Consider the following 16977-nt stretch of genomic DNA (forward strand, 5'->3'; position numbering starts at 1 on the left):
AAACACTCTAATTACCCTTGGTTTTATGCGGCTCTGTCTGTAAATCCTTTTTTCATCAAAGTGTATCATACATCAGTTTATAAGTATTCACTAGAAAGGTAATGAATGTTCTCTGGGTGCTTCAGTCTCTTGATGGTGCCAACGCATTAAGATGTTTTGGTTTTGTAAATGTGTTATGTTTAGGGGTTCGTGGGTATGGATGGGTACTACAGAAGTAAGAAAAATCTCTCAAATGTTGTGAGTGTCTTGTTTGCCAACATAGCCACCTGTGTCTTGTTGTCAGTAGGTTCTTCATCGATGTCTGTGTTATCTCAATGGCGTAAAATCAGGGTATCGGTGTATGTCTTAGTATTGTTGGTTTTGATGATATTGTTGAAGATGGCGAGGGTGAGGTCTTTGCAAGGCCAATGGTCACATAGAACAAAAAAAGAAAACAACATTATATTCTTTTTCTTTTTAGTGACGGGTGTACTCTAGTGGTCATACAGGACCAAAACACACACACACACACACACATACACACACACACACACACACACACACACACACACACACACACACACACACACACACACACACACACACACACATACATGCAAAGAATTATTCGTTTTAGAATGACGGGTCTGCCCCAACCAAAGCGATGATGGGATTGAGGCGGAGTTGGTGGGGCTGAAGTTGTGATTATTATTATTATCATAATTTTTTGTCGACGAGAGTTCGTGACTGAAACAAAGCTTTGTCAACTCTTCTGGACATAAATTTGCAGATATAGCCTCTAGTTACGTTCACATTTATGCATTACCATAATTTACAAAAAAAAAAAAAATAGAATAAATATTATTGTTTTATTGTGAGAACATGTGCGCTGATGGCGTCATCGCAAGCGCACTGATCTCGCATTCACTTAGTTGAGGGTTCGAATCCCATACTCCTCTCCAATTCCCATCAGTGACTGTGAGTTACCTGCCACAACAGTCCAAGGTAACGACTTCGGTCGTAGTTACTCAGCGTCTCCCGGCGTAGGCTCCTCACCACCACCACCACCTAACGTTAGATTATTAACTTTGCAGTTAAGTTTAGCAAAGGCGGACACTGTGTTTTTTCATAGGTGGACTTTGGTGTGAAACAAAAAATTGAGAAGTGTAAAAAATATGTAAAACCTCTCACTAAATCATCACCAGAGAAGTTACTTGGGCTTTTCGAGATTTTTTTTCTTCGGAATTTATATAAATATCTCTCGTATCCGTACAGTCTTTCTCTTAGCTAAAATCGCATGAAGATTTAACAAGTGACTGGGGAGGAGAGATCTTTTGGTGGTGTAGTTGCGTTTCAACAGAGCTAATCTTCATTCCAGTAAGGTTGATAGTTGTCAGTCATTCTTTTCCACTACTTAGATAGGTGGAAGTTAGTTTAAAGATGACTTGGTATGATCGCTCTAAATACCAGTAATCGTTCCCATGTGCGCTAATGATTACTTTCATTTATTAGAAGGTCTGGGTGACTCGAATTTCTGAAGTACTGAAATAGTTGATAACATGTTCCGCAACTCGAAAGTATATACATATATATATATATATATATATATATATATATATATATATATATATATATATATATATATATATATATATATATATATATATATTGTAATATTGGCAGTATTACTATTCGGACCAAACTCTTTCATCAACTCTCTTCGTCCTTACTGTGTGTGTAATATTTCCGTCCAAACTCTCTCTCTCTCTCTCTCTATCTATCTATCTATCTATCTATATCTGTATCTCTGTTTCTATTTCTCCCCCTCTCTCTCTCTCTCTCTCTATATATATATATATATATATATATTTCTCTCTGTCTGTCTCTCTCTCTCTCTCTCTCTCTCTCTCTCTCTCTCTCTCTCTCTCTCTCTCTCTCTCTCTCTCTCTCTCTCTCTCCCTCTCTCTCTGTCTGTCTGTCTGTCTCTCTCTCTCTCTCTCTCTCTCTCTCTCTCTCTCTCTCTCTCTCTCTCTCTCTCTCTCTCTCTCTCTCTCTCTCTCTCTCTCTCTCTCTCTCTTTCTCTCGGTATTTGGAAACAATGCAGAAACACATATCCATATGCCATTATATCTGAATTGCTCGTTTAGGTAAAAATTTATGGTTAGCAATGCGTTCACGTAAGACAGGTCACGCGTTTTACCTCCACCAGGAGGAGGAGGTGCAGCCCTGAGGTGCTGACACTCGGTCGCCGGACTAGGCCCAAGATCTCACTTTATCAACTTCAACTGTATTTCTTACAATTTTTCACGCATGGAGAGCTGACAACCGGCAAATGTTCTCCTCCCCAGTCCTACACGGATGCAACACAGAGGGCAGACCAAACTTTCTTCCCAGGGCCCGAGGACCGTTGCCAGCACAGTGGGGCTGCGGGGTACTAGATTCCGAAACTGAGTGCACTGTGTACATTTCTCGTCTTGAATATTCGTTTTCTAGATAGTTCCATACGGTATTTCAATTATTTTCGATAGAAATAATCCTCTTTTTTTCTTGATTTGGGTAAAAATGAGAAGGAGTAAAGGTTAACATGAACGTTTGGTGCCTGAAGTTGGCGGGTACTCGTTGTAGACAAATGCTGTGATTGAAAAACAAAAGAAAACAGAAGAATTTCTTTAGCAAATGTGCAACATCGTTATTCACTAAGCGTATAATGGCGCACATGTTGAAATAACGCAGAAAGTATATGTGTACATATTATGTGAGTGTACATACATATTTTAGTGTGTGTGTGCGTGTGTGTGTGTGTGTGTGTGTGTCTTTCACCTTGGTCTTTGGATCACGTGTTGTACTCGTGATCGACAGCTATTTCCCTCCCGGAAGAGAGCTCAGAGCTCGTGTGTGTGTGTGTGTGTGTGTGTGTGTGTGTGTGTGTGTGTGTGTGTGTGTGTGTGTGTGTGTGTGTGTGTGTGTGTGTGTGTGTGTGTGAGAGAGAGAGAGAGAGAGAGAGAGAGAGAGAGAGAGAGAGAGAGAGAGAGAGACCAACGATACGTACCTTGAGGTCGTGTGAGGTATACTCGTACGTCGGGGTGAACCATCTCCCAATCTCCCAGTATTTATCTTCGAATATTATCGACACCGTCACCTTCATCTGGAAGTGTATTCCTGAGGGGATGGTATTCGGTCCCCAGAATAGACTCAAGATTTCTCTCTCTCTCTCTCTCTCTCTCTCTCTCTCTAGATATATATATATATATATATATATATATATATATATATACATATATATATGTAATGATGTAAGTGGAGTATGAAACACAGGAGTCTTAGTATTGAGTTTATTCCTGACGCACACCTGCGAAACTAGTCAGGAATAAACTCAAGACTAAGAATTCTGTGTTTCCTACTCCACTTACATCAACCTGTCAGAATGTCTCATATATATATATATATATATATATATATATATATATATATATATATATATATATATATATATATATATACATATCCTTTTGATTGCATGAGTTTTTATTTGGGGGGGACAAAAAAGAATTAAGTCGGATTTTTTATTATTACAAACATAATATTTCATTCTTTTCCATAGTTCCAATAGCCATTCTGACTGCCGCCAGGCGATTTTATTCGGCCGTGGATACTCTCCCCCAAATCCCCCACCCCAGTGTCAGCGAGGGGTGTCGGCGTGCCCCGCCCTGTCTGACACCGGTATCCAGTTTAAATGAAGATTAGTTTATTCGTGATGTTGGTCGGATCAAGGGCAAGGGCTGGCAACCTGCGGCTCTTGCAAGCCACTTGTGTGGCCCTAGAAGCTTCTTACAAAATCATTATTCCGTCAAAAGGAAGACGCCATATACTGCAATGATTGTAAAAAAAATCAGGCAAAAATATGTATATGTCTTTATTCAGCTTCGTTTTGGGAGTATAGGTAATTTAAACAACATAACTATAATTAAAGTTATTCTAAAATATTTTATATTCTTATTCTCGTATTACGAGACTTCTTTTTATTGCGACTCCGAAAGCACACATTTTTTTTTTATAAAACTTAAAAGAAAATATGGCTCTTCTAATTACAAGGGTTGCCGACCACTGATCTAGGGCATTGTAGGTTTTTGTTCCTTTAAGGCAGTTTCTTGTGGGAAATGAAGAGGTAGGAAAGGTTGCACAAAAAAAAAAAAAAAAAAAAAAAAAATGGGAGCAATAAGACCGAGGCTGTGCTGGTGTTTGCGTTGGTCGTGGTAGTGGTGTCAGAATTTTTTCTTTCTTTCTTTCTTATAATCGCGACCACTTGAGTAACTTGCACTGCGGGGGAGACCTCAGGTTTGTCCTACGAGGTCTCTTGGTCTCTTGGGACGAGGTTCTTGCGAGGGTCTTCATTGGAGAAACGGTGTCGTGTAACGGCACCGGGTAACCCAAATCCTCGAAGGGAATCGTGGACTGCAGGTGGACTTTCCATCAAGATGAAAATCTGGGTGCAAATAAATAATTCATGAATAAATAAATAAATAAATGAATATATATGTATATGTGTGTGTGTGTGTGTGTGTGTGTGTGTGTGTGTGTGTGTGTGTTTCATTCATGGGTAAGTTCAGTGAGTGGTCAGGATTCGAACCTACACTGGTGTTGTGCATGGTTCACGCCATAGACCACTGCACCACGGAGTGTGTGTGTGTGTGTGTACTCGTATGTCTGCATGTGTATACTTGAGGTACCAGTGAGAATTTTGTATACTTAAATATTGTTGAAATGTACTTGGTAGTATCACCATGACAGTATACTTACTGGCCACGTTGGCTACAGGCGGCATGATCCTGGCGAAAAGCAATGGAAGACCACGTAAAAGGAAGAACACAGACTTGTTGTTGTCGAGGCAATGCTGGCATAGAGTACAGGGAGCACTTAGGTGTACACTGTGGTCGTAACGTATGTGTACACTGAAGTCATTCAAAGTATTTGTGTGTAGAATAAGTGTGTCTTTGGTGCTTCTGTTTACAGGACTTGTGTGTGTACTGTACCCACCTGTGTGCAGTACTTGTATACCAAACTGTTATGTTGTACTTTTATGTCTCCAATACCCTCTACCTTCAATTGCAACAGCTCATACTTCGGCTTCTGTAGTGAGTAATGTACTGCCTATAGCCAGGAGCACCGATGTCGGGGAAAGCACACCAACACTCAGTCTGTCTGTAGTCTTATGAGATTCTTCTGCAGCTAAAGCGGACTACAATTCACGGCGATTTCTGTCTAAAGCTTCGGTCATCATCTTGGGTAATCGACACGCTTCTGTTTGTAGCCGCCAGTACATTACTGTCTATAGTTTGGGCCGTCCCTTGTGGTCAACACAGAACCATTTGCAATTAGCTGTATTTGTTTAATGTGTACTAGCCTTACGGTCAGTGCAACACTGATGACGATGATCAGCACGTGACCTTATGGTATCCTGTTTCACACATACACAGTTATACATGTGTTCCTTGCATATATGCGTATATGCCTATGTTGCTACATGTAATTGGCCAAATGTACATCGAATCCCTGTGTACATCTGGAGCAATGTGTTCTCTGTATAGCACTTCAGTGTACGGTGCACTCATATGAATGCACAAGAGATGCACGGTACACCCTAGACTTTGTGTTTGTACCTTTGTACTTTGTGTACTTCGTAATCATATGTTTGTATCCGGTGTATATGAGTTAATGTCTAAACTGCCCACATACTCACACCCAGGCCGGGAAGTTCCATTCAGCATACACTTGCTCATGAACCTTCCTCATGACGACAGAAGCTCACACAAGACTTGTCCAAGAGCATCTCCCTTGACGGGGAGACTGAACTGAACTGAACTGAACTGACCCAACTTCGTAGGTGAAACACAGATATCTTGGCCCCTCCATCCGATGCCTGCATAATCATAGATACCGTACTGTCAGCATATCATGGTTGGTTGGTTGGTTGATCTCCCGGCAGAGCACAGCACGGCGTGACACGCCGCCGTTTCTGCCTCCGGGCCGGTGCGCCATAGTCTAACCCCGAATGTTGCAACATCCTTCTATCCAGGAGATCCCAACACCTCTATACATACATACATACATACATACATACATACATACATACATACATACATACATACATACATACATACATACATTCATTTATCCATACCCTGGAAGTTTATTCGCCAACAGGCACGTTCTCTCACAGGGCGTCCTCGTTTCTCTCTCTCTCTCTCTCTTTCTCTCTCTCTCTCTCTCTCTCTCTCTCTCTCTCTCTCTCTCTCTCACACACACACACACACACACACACACACACACACACACACACACACACACACACACACACACACACACACACACACACACACACACAAACACAAACACAAACAAACAAACAAAAGATAACACCAATTAGTATTAGCAAAGTGTCAGCACAGGCAAGATCAGCCATAACCTTGTCCCTCGACGCTACTACTATCAGACACCTCTGCTATCAATGCCTTGGGTCCCTCGAACTGGCAGGTCTCCCCAGCAGGGTTCTCGGGCTGTAGTCTTCTAGTTTGAGCCCTCTAGTTTAAGCCCACGGGCTTAGGTCTCCTGACTAGGGACTCGCTGCTTAGACCTGCTGGTCTGGGCCTTCCACAACTAAGCCTTCTAGTCTGGACTTCTCACCTCAGGCCTTGTAGTGAGGGCCACCAGCAAAGGCCTTCCCCCACCCCCCACCCCCGGAGGGCCTTCAGTTTGGGCCCTCCATCTCAGGCCTTATAGCGAAGGCCTTCATGCTTAGTTCGCCCTGGTCCATTCTCGAACAGGGAACGAGTCAGTATTGCACATTATAATATGATAAAAAGAATAACCTTAACTCACGGCGCCCTATGTGATGTAAGATGTGGTGTGACGTAGAGAAGACAAGAGAGTGTGGGCGTGACACGTGCCCTGGGAAAGCAGTGTCGACCATGTGACGACGAAGGGGAGGTGGCAAAACGCGACTCATTCAGGACACCACGTCAATGTGCAATAGACGTGTTTGCTAAAAGAAAAAAAAAGGAAAAAAGGCAGGACAAGGGGCAGGATGACGTGACTTTTTTGGAGTAACACAGTGTGTAGAGCGATGAGGATGGTCATTTTTCATTATAGTTAGAGCATCATCATTATTATTCCCATAATCATCGCCATCATCATGTTCATCAATGTCGTCGTCGTCGTCATCACAACTTTCATCATTATATTTATACCAAGTAGTTTATCTCTCATTACCATCAACATTATTATGATTATTTTCATGGCAATGATAAGTATTGTTATAAAAATGTAACCTCATGCACATTACTTTATTCATAATTCGAGACAGAGGGCAAAGGGGCGGGGTGGTCAACAAGAGCTCCTCTGAGCGACACTTGGGTCGCGCTTTGTAAATTTTATTGAGTTCAACTTCAGACGATTTTATTTATCTCAGATCAAACCCTGAACTATATAAGATCGTCTGGCGTTCAGTACAACAACATATACAAAGTGCGTCGCGGTATTGAAGGGGTCAAATCTCACCTCTACTCGCCTAGTAGCCAAAGTAATAGCGACTGTCTGACATGGAGCAATTTGTCTGGGCAAGGGGCAGGTTCAACTCAGGCAACTGAACGTAGCCTACATTCGAGTAGTGCGCAGGAACTAAGCAGTGCGTGTTTTCTATAACTACAATTTTGTAACATTTCTATCAGACTTACGTGGGGGGGGGGATCACGAAAAAATTTACCTGGGATAATTTGCCTAGTAAAGATGCTATATTTTTTCCGAGGGTAGAATGAAGTGGTTGTTAAATAAGAAAAACATATTGCCTGGGAATGAACTGCTTGCTGCAAGCGCCTGGAAGACTTGTTCTGTGTAAGACGGCTTTACCAGTAGACTATATTTTGTATGCACTTTGTAATACTGAGCTTTCCTCTCTTTGCCTACTCTTCATGGATCCCAGAAAGAGTTCATCATGGGTGCCACCAAGCATGGCTAATATTTCTAAGAACTAGCATTTCTAAGAGCTAGCATTCCTAAGGGCTAGCATTTCCAAAAGCTAGCATTTCTAAGTGCTGGTATTTCTAAGAACTAACAATTTTAAGTGCTAGCATGATTATTAGGGGTTGGAGTTTCTGTGAATGGCGTTATCTTGCAGGACAAGCGACCTGTAATAAATGTGAGTGTGGTGGAGGACTGCATCCCCACAGTACAATTGTGAGGACATCCGTCCCAAGTACTGCAAGGATCTTTCCTCTTTTGGGGGGCAGAAATGCATTTGGAATCGCATGTAATTGGACTACAGTCGTTATAGAAAGCATGATTATGTAGGCTATAACTTAATGGCTGCTTTGGTTACTGGACACCAAATTTCGATATTAAGGTGGCTGAAAGACGCCGGCTCGTGAGGGAGTCTGATTATTTTGGAAAAAATGTTCACTGACCGGTGTGCGAATCCGAAGTGGTGTCCATGTTCTTCTAAAATGAAGATGGAGACTACAATAGCTTCCTTTGACTATTTACACAAGGTATATCTGCGAATGTGAGTTTCTTTTTCTTGCATAGAAAATAGCTATCTAAATATATAATGAATTATATATATATGTATATATATATATATGTATATATATATATATCGTTCTTTCATTACCTCATTGCAGAGGTCGAGAAACCTGCCTCGTGTACATCGGTAGTAATACAGTGGCAGATTTTCCCCCCACCATTTGATAAAACACTTCAGTGAGAATAACTGGGAGGATATTCAACACATTATTGAGAGTAAACCTTTAAAAATGTAAGATTTAGTAATACTATTGCCCAATATTTTGAAAGAAACTAAATCAAGTGAGAACATATACTTCAATTTATATTCAAAATAATCGCACTCGTGCTCCAGAATACAAGTTTACAAGCGTCATCTGCATTTACAAAATTCAGGTTAAACCCCCGTAAAAGCGCCATCTATATTTACAAAATTCAGGTTAGGCCTCCCCAAATTTTGATCTTGGATCCGCCACTGTATGTATGTATATATACTGTATACATGTATATATATATATATATATATATATATATATATATATATATATATATATATATAATAGGCATTGTGTGTGTGTATGCGTGCATGCGTGTGTATGTGTTTGAGAGAGATAGGAAGATAGATTGAAGAAAGAATGAGAGTGCACGAGCTTGCCCAAATGAACTTGAAATTACAGCCGAATCACCGGCTGCAGCTCCAGGTGGAGAACCAATGCCTTTAAGCCATTACTTTGTATCAAGGATTACAGCGGATATCAACAATAGCAGTGTGCCTGTTATCTCTGAATGTTTAAACCTCTATTTAGAACAGAAGAATAGGAGAACTACAATATGTCCTTTAACCAAAGCAGACCATTACTTGAACGATGTGGTCAAAGGAAATAAAAATAAAGACAACACCGTTCACACACGTGCACTCATACATGCACATACACACACATGCACACACAGACACATGCGCGCGCGCGCTCAGAGATAGAAAGTGCGTAAGCGCACATTGCCGATGTGGAAGTGTATTTCAAAAACGCACACACTTGAAGTGAAGTGTATTTGCATGCACTGTTATGTGTAGACAGCGACAGAGGTAAGCAAGACTACGGAACCTGGTGCTGGACAGAACACAAGAAGGCGCGCAGAAGAGCAGAACACAGGTAGGAGTGCCGAGCAGAACACAGATCGTGGATATAAAGCGGAACAGAGGCTCAAATGTAGAGCCCTCCTCCCCCTCCTCCCCTCTCCCATAAATGGGGAGATAAATAAACACGCGCAGCCTATGCGGCTTCCTCCTAATGCAGCAGCTTCGCACTCAAATTGAAATACTTGTCTTGGTCTACTTTTATGACATTTTATACAAAACATTCTTGAAATGGTGAATGCCCATGGGATCTCCCAATGTTACATAATAAAGAAACTGAAAGAAATGACGGAACGTTTCATTCCATTCCTACAATTCGATGGTCCCTTTGGCACCGCGTCGCTCGATGGCTAGACAATTCGTCAACCGGGTAGTTGGCCGAGTGGAGAGTTGATTGAGTGGACAATTAGCTGAGCGGATAGTTGGACAACAGTTGCCCAAGAGGACATTTGGTCAATGGTTGGCCGAGCGGACATTTGGTCAATGGTTGGCCGAGCGGACATTTGGTCAATGGTTGGCCAAGAGGACATTTGGTCAATGGTTGGCTGAGATGACATTTGATCAATGGTTGGCCGAGAGGACATTTGGTCAATAGTTGGGTGAGAGGACAGTTCACTGAATTAACAGTTCCCGAGCGGACAGTTCGCTGACCGGGCAATTGGCCGTGAGAACGGTTAGCCGGGCGGAAAATTGGTTGAGCGGGCAGTTGGCCGAGTGAGCAGTTGACCAACCAAGTGATTGACCATGTTTCCTTTTAGTTTAGTGCCATTCAAAGCTAACACATGTATCTTCTAACAAACATGCTACCAATCTCTTCCATTGTACTTCTATGCACATTTAATGACCCAGGTACTGTACAAGGGTTCTGGCTGGAGTCCTCCCAGACCATCTCAGGCTTCAACTTTTGCAGTAGATTAATACAGAATGGGGAATCCCCAGTCCCCTCACTATAGCTGCACAGCCAGCAATAAGACTTAGATATAAACAAGTCCTGCAATGGTCAGAAATAAATGTGAAAAATACATACATTGTTCAATCCAAATCAGGGATCTTCCATTCAAAGGTGTATGTCATTCAGATGTATGTACAGTATACCCCTGCATTTTGAATGTCTTCTTTGTACTGTAGAGGACCTCCTATTAGGATTGAAATGTATATTTTTTCACACTTGTTTTTACTTCTCCGTCTCCGAAATACACACACAATCATACAGGCCTAGATCAGAGAAAGGTGAAAAAAGGGACAAAGGGGATTCACTGGTATGGGAAAAAAGGTCAATAAAATTTCATAGGAGAATGACCAAAATGATACAAGGGTCTAGAAATTTACCATACAAGACTGGCCTGGGCACTTTAACATACAAGACTGGCCTGGGCACTTTAACATACAAGACTGGCCTGGGCACTTTAACATACAAGACTGGCCTGGGCACTTTAACTTACACCCTCTGGAAAGACAGTGTGGTATGATCTAATAAAGGTATTCAAATTGGTCAAGGGCTTTAACAACAGATGCGGGCAAGGTCATCATATTAAGACAGCAGAGCAGGAATAGTAATGGACTTGAATTGGACAAATTTAGGTTTAAGAAGAAAATAGGCAAGAACTGGTTTACCACGAGTGATTAATAAATGTAATAGACTTAGGAACCATGTACCAAGTACTGAAACAATTGGTTGCTTAAAGAGAAGATGACTTTATGGATAGGGATGACAGGTGGTAAGGGACATGGAATTGCCTAGTGTAGGCCTTATGTTCTCTTGTAATCTCCATTCTTGTATAGAAAATGAAAAGCAAACTTATATGCAAGAGGTTAGGAAATATAGCTTTCCACATAGTTATGTAAACTTTTGGGAAGGAATATGGAGACTGTTGTCTCTCTTGTATTAGTATTGTTAGTCAGTTTCTGTATCACCAGCTTGTAGAATTGGGTGGAAGTGAAGATGTTGAAGGGCTTTGAAGATGGGTGGCAGGGAGTTGGTTCTCTGATGTCTAGCTTGTAGGTATACTTTATTGACCCCATCTATTATGTGTGGCTAATCATGTTGGCTATATCTATTTATATGTCATGGCATCTTTCCCTTAAGGGAAGTATTCCACCAAGGCATGCACCCACTCCCATCCACCAACCATCAGTTTCCTCTCAGCTTCTTGCGGATGAAGTTGAATATGCACTACATACATACATATACCAAAGGCTTTTTCCATTTTATAGGAGAGGTAGACAAAAACATACATACATACACCATAGGCTTTTTCCCCCTTAAAAGGGAGGTGACCAAAAAACAAAGGCATAAAAACCACTCCCACCCATTCCATCCCTATCACACTCCACTCTCTTATTTTAGCACCTCCTGGATGACGGGTCATCCCTGCATCTTGTCCACTGCCCTGGATCAGAAGCAGCGTCGCAAGACGCAGCACATCCACCGCAAGGCCACTTCATTAAGTCGGCAACCCCCCTCTCTGTCTCCTCATGCAGAAAAGGAGAAGACGGGAAAAAAATCCCTTCAAGCTGCATCAAATTTTTCTCACACATACTCCCTCACCCATTCCACCTCATGGATCACATCATCCATATACAACCATTCTTCATTCACCCCTGTCTTCTGTCCTCTCCCATCCTTCCTCAACAAACATTCCCCTCTTCCCCAAAGCCCCTTTTACCCCCATCCATCCATGTAAGAGGTCGGTAGATAAAGGTAGACATTTAAGGTAGATCGGAGGTAGATCGAGGAGGTAGAAGGACTGGAAGGAAATTTTATAGTCTTTTTTATTAGGTTGTTTTGATTCAGTGGCCGACCGCGCCGACTGCGAGTGCTGAGTTGGGGAGTGGTGGAGGCGCCGTTGTGTCTAGGTAAACAAATGACCGAAGGGAAGGGTTAGTTGGTGCATGTTGATACAGAGGTGACTGATTGTAATAATGCTGATGTAACCAAAATTGTGACCGTACAGCCATCTCCGTTGCGACATAATGCTTATGTAGCAATGTTACTGGAAGGACTGTAACAGCCTCTCGGATTGGAGAAAAATGTGTACAAGGAGAAATATTATTGGACAAAGGGGAAAAAGGCACGCCCTTAAGATGTGGCACTTGTTTGAGAAGTAAAATACTATTGGATGGAAAAGAGTGACGTCAGAACAAAGGTGGCTTGACGTGACGTTGAGAATTCTTCTACGGATTTCTCGGGTGTACTGATTTAGACCAACACGTTCACTGAAAATTACACCCTCATTTTATTCAGCCTCAATCGAAACTTAGGCAGGGGGCCTACTTACTAAGAGGAACCTGGACGTGAGTGAAACTTACGAATTAACAAGAAAACTCTAAAAAAATTACTGAAGAGGGGCAAAGACAGCAAAGAAGGGGAAAACAGTGGTGATAACAAAGGGGGTGGAACAATCCATCTCATCCTAGGTCTCCCCCTCATGTTCACTACTTCCACACCTCTTTTACAAGTCTTTCTTCATTCAATCTTTCCATGTGTCCAAACCATCCCAATACTCTTTCATCCACCCTAACTCCCAACCCTTTTTCCACCCCCATTCTCCTCCTCACCTCCTCATTTCTCACTCTATCTAGCCTAGTAACCCCTATCATACTTCTCAGACACCTCATCTCAAACAAATTCAAACTCATTCTCTCTTCATCTCCTATGTTCCATATTTCTGCTCCCATACAATGCTGTTGGCACAATCACTCCTTCATACAATCTCCTCTTAGCATCCATTCCCAAATGTCTATTTCTCATTACACTTTTTAACCCACCAAGGAATTTACTCGCTTCTCTCAGTCTACATTCTTCCTCCACCTCCACTCCTCCCCTCATGGGGGGCTTTTATGGATTTTGAAAATGCTTATGGTAGGATAGTCAGGAAGGCACTGTGGGAGGTATTGCAGATATATGGGATAGGAGGAAAGCTTTTAGGAGCTGTCAAGAGTTTTTACAAGAGTAGTAGAGCGTGTGTCAGGATTAGAAATGGAGAGGGTGAGTGGTTTGAGGTAAAGGTGGGACTTCGTTAGGGATGTGTTATGTCACCGTGGCTGTTCAATTTATACATAGATGGGGTGGTGTAAGAGGTAAATGAGGCATGAGGGGACGGAGAGGGGAGGTCACCGAATTAATGAAGCAGCTTTGCTGTTGATGTGCTGTGTCTTGCGACACTGCTTCTGACCCAGGGCCGTGGACAGGATGCAGGGATGACCTGTCATCCAGGAAGTGCCAAGATTAGAGGGAGGGAGGAAGGTGTAGGGGAGTGGAGTATGTAGGGGAGTGAAGTATGTAGGGGATGGAATGGGTGGGAGTGGTTTCTATGCCTTTTTCTTTTTGGCTATCCCCCCATGTAAAGGGGAAAAAGCCTCTGGTATATGTATATATAAAAGCCAAGAAAACATCCTTACCTTTTCCTATAGCTTTCTTACATATCTGTCTTACCACAAAAATCTGATCTATGCAACCTCTACTTATCCTAATCCCACACTGTTCCTCAATTGATGAAGCAGCTTTGCTGTTGATGTGCTGTGTCTTGCGATACTGCTTCTGACCCAGGGCAGTGGACAGGATGCAGGGATGACCTGTCATCCAGGAAGTGCCAAGATTAGAGGGAGGGAGGAAGGTGTAGGGGATGGAATGGGTGGGAGTGGTTTCTATGCCTTTTTCTTTTTTGGCTATCCCCCCATGTAAGGGGGAAAAAGCCTTTGGTATATGTATATATAAAAGCCCAAAAAATTTAATTTTCGCAGGAAAATTAATTTTTCCCTGATACAAACCTGAGGTACTCCTTACCCAAGGATACGCGGCGCGTTTCTACCGCTAACACTGTGTGTGCTTGAAAACACCTCACTCCGAGGGTCTGGGCAACCATTATCCTCAGTAAGGGGCCCTCCTAGGGCAAGGGGGGCCCCCCCTTCCCCCGCAAGGGTAGGAGGGTAGAAGCTCCATTGTCTGAGCCAGGTATGAAATTAGTCACGAGGGTTGACAGGCCAGGGAGAAGGAACTACTAGCGGGGTGGATGAGGAGGGCCATTAGAGGTAAGGAGTACCTCAGGTTTGTATCAGGGAAAAATTAATTTTCCTGCGAAAATTACATTTGTTCCGAAGAATACAAACTCTTCGGTACTCCTTACCCAAGGAGACTTGGACTTAGGGGGGAAGGAAGTATTTGTCTAGCCTGGGAAACCCTCGTAAGGAGAAAATGTAGAGTGCTAAGATCTACGTTGACCAGACCCTTATACATTCCCCGAAACTGTGAAGGGCACCTGGATCTGTTCCCAGAGTGGAGACAGACAGGGCATACTCACTTTGTACCCCTTGTAGGGCTCGAACTGATTCCCTTGGAATGCTTGAGAGCCCTCGGTGAGGTAAGGGAATGTAGGAGTATGAGAAGGACTTGAGATAGGTATCCCCGTGGTTGCCGATCCAGAACTTGGATGAGGCTTCAGGGTTGGCTGTGTGCCATTGGTACGGGGTATGTTATCTCAGGACTTCTTGGGCGGCCACTATGGGGCCTAGAGAGAAGGTCCCTAAGGATTCCCACATGACATCTTTGAGGTAAAAGGAAGTGAACGTAGTCTGGGACTTCCATATACCTGCTTGAAGGACCTGGTTGACTGACCGATTCTTTCGGAAGACTAGGGAGGGTCCTATTGCCCTGAGGTCATGAGTTTTTGCTCCAGGGTAATCCGTGGGGCTCGAGGCGTAGGCCCTGCGGATGACTTCCTTGATCCAGTAAGAAATGGAAGTCTTAGTGACGGGCTTGGGTGTACCCCTGGTAGAGACGAACAGTCTTGGCAAGTCTGGTCTAAGATGCTTCGTCCTCTTGAGGTAGGTCCGGATAGCACGTACCGGGCATAGGACCATTTCTGCATGTTCGCCCCCTACAAAGTCGTCCAAGGAAGGAATACTAAAGGACCAGAATCTAGGGTCGGCTTTGGCCGGATCCTGGTTTTTGGCAACGAATTGGGGCAGAAAAGTGAAGGAGACCTCTTGCCATCCTTTCGAGTGGGCGACTCGATAAGAGATGGCATGCAACTCCCCGACCCTCTTGGAAGACGCCAGGGCCAAGAGAAAGACTGTCTTCAAGGTGAGGTCCTTGAAATTAGCATCTCGGAGGGGTTCGTAAGGGGGGCCCCGCAGAGCGTTGAGGACTAATGCTACATCCCATGGAGGAGAAGTGATCTCCCTGGGGGGGCATGATTTTCTGGAGACAGGGCTAGATCCATGCCCTTCAGAGAAAACACCTGATTAAGAGCTGCCCTATAGCCCTGCACTGCCGAGAGGGAGATCTTCTTGGACTTCCGGAGGAAGTGGAAGAAGGAGGCAATCAGAGGAATGGTGGCTTGCTCTGGGGCTATTGCTCGGGAGTGGCACCATTCTGCAAAAGCATTCCACTTCCCTTGATAAAGGGCAGCTGAGGAAGAGCGAATAGGGGAGGACATGTCTTCTGCCACTTCTTTGGGGAAACCCTTCTCTAGGAGGATCCGGACCATAGTCTGAACGCGTGAAGTGCCAGGGCTGACGGGTTCTTGTGCCAGGCCCCGTTGACTGGTTGATGTAGAAGGTCGGGTCTTCCCTGAAGGGCCAGGGGCTCCTCCACTGCTAGCTCGAGGGCGTCTGGAAACCATGGGGCTTCCGGCCACCAGGGAGCGATCAAAGTCATCCGAAGGTTGGATGCGGTTCGTACTCTCTGGAGCACCTTTTGGAGCAAGGGAAACGGTGGGAAAGCGTAGGTGTCGAGGTTGTCCCAGCTTTGCAGAAGAGCATCCTCTCCCGCTGCCAGCGGATCCGGGAGAGGGCTGAAATACACCGGGAGCTGGTGGTTCCATCTGGTGGCGAAAAGGTCCACCAGAGGGGAGCCCCATTTGTTGATGAGGAAGGTCGCCACTTCCGGATGGAGGGACCACTCCGTGCTGATTACCTGACTCCTTCTGCTGAGGTGGTCCGCCCAGACATTCTTCTTCCCTGGGATGTAGCGAGCTCTGAGTGTCACTTGGAGGTTCTCGGCTAATAGGAGGATCTCCATAGTGAGATGGCAGAGGTCCTGGGAGACTGTATATCTGTCTTACCACAAAAATCTGATCTATGCAACCTCTACTTATCCTAGTCCCACACTGTTCCTCAATTAATCCTCTCAATCAAGACCCTCCCAACTACACTTAAGCTAATCCCTCTGAAACTACTACATTCACACTTGTACCCTTTTCTAACTGCCTTCACTTCATCTTTCCTTATTTCTCCTCCTTTTTCCTCACTCATCACGATCATTTTGTTAGCACTTCCCACTGCAACTACCTTTCCCTCCCTATCCTCCT

The sequence above is a fragment of the Oratosquilla oratoria genome, chromosome 28 (assembly GCF_046742065.1).
Source record: "Oratosquilla oratoria isolate Oo_2021 chromosome 28, ASM4674206v1, whole genome shotgun sequence".
NCBI lineage: Eukaryota > Metazoa > Arthropoda > Malacostraca > Stomatopoda > Squillidae > Oratosquilla > Oratosquilla oratoria.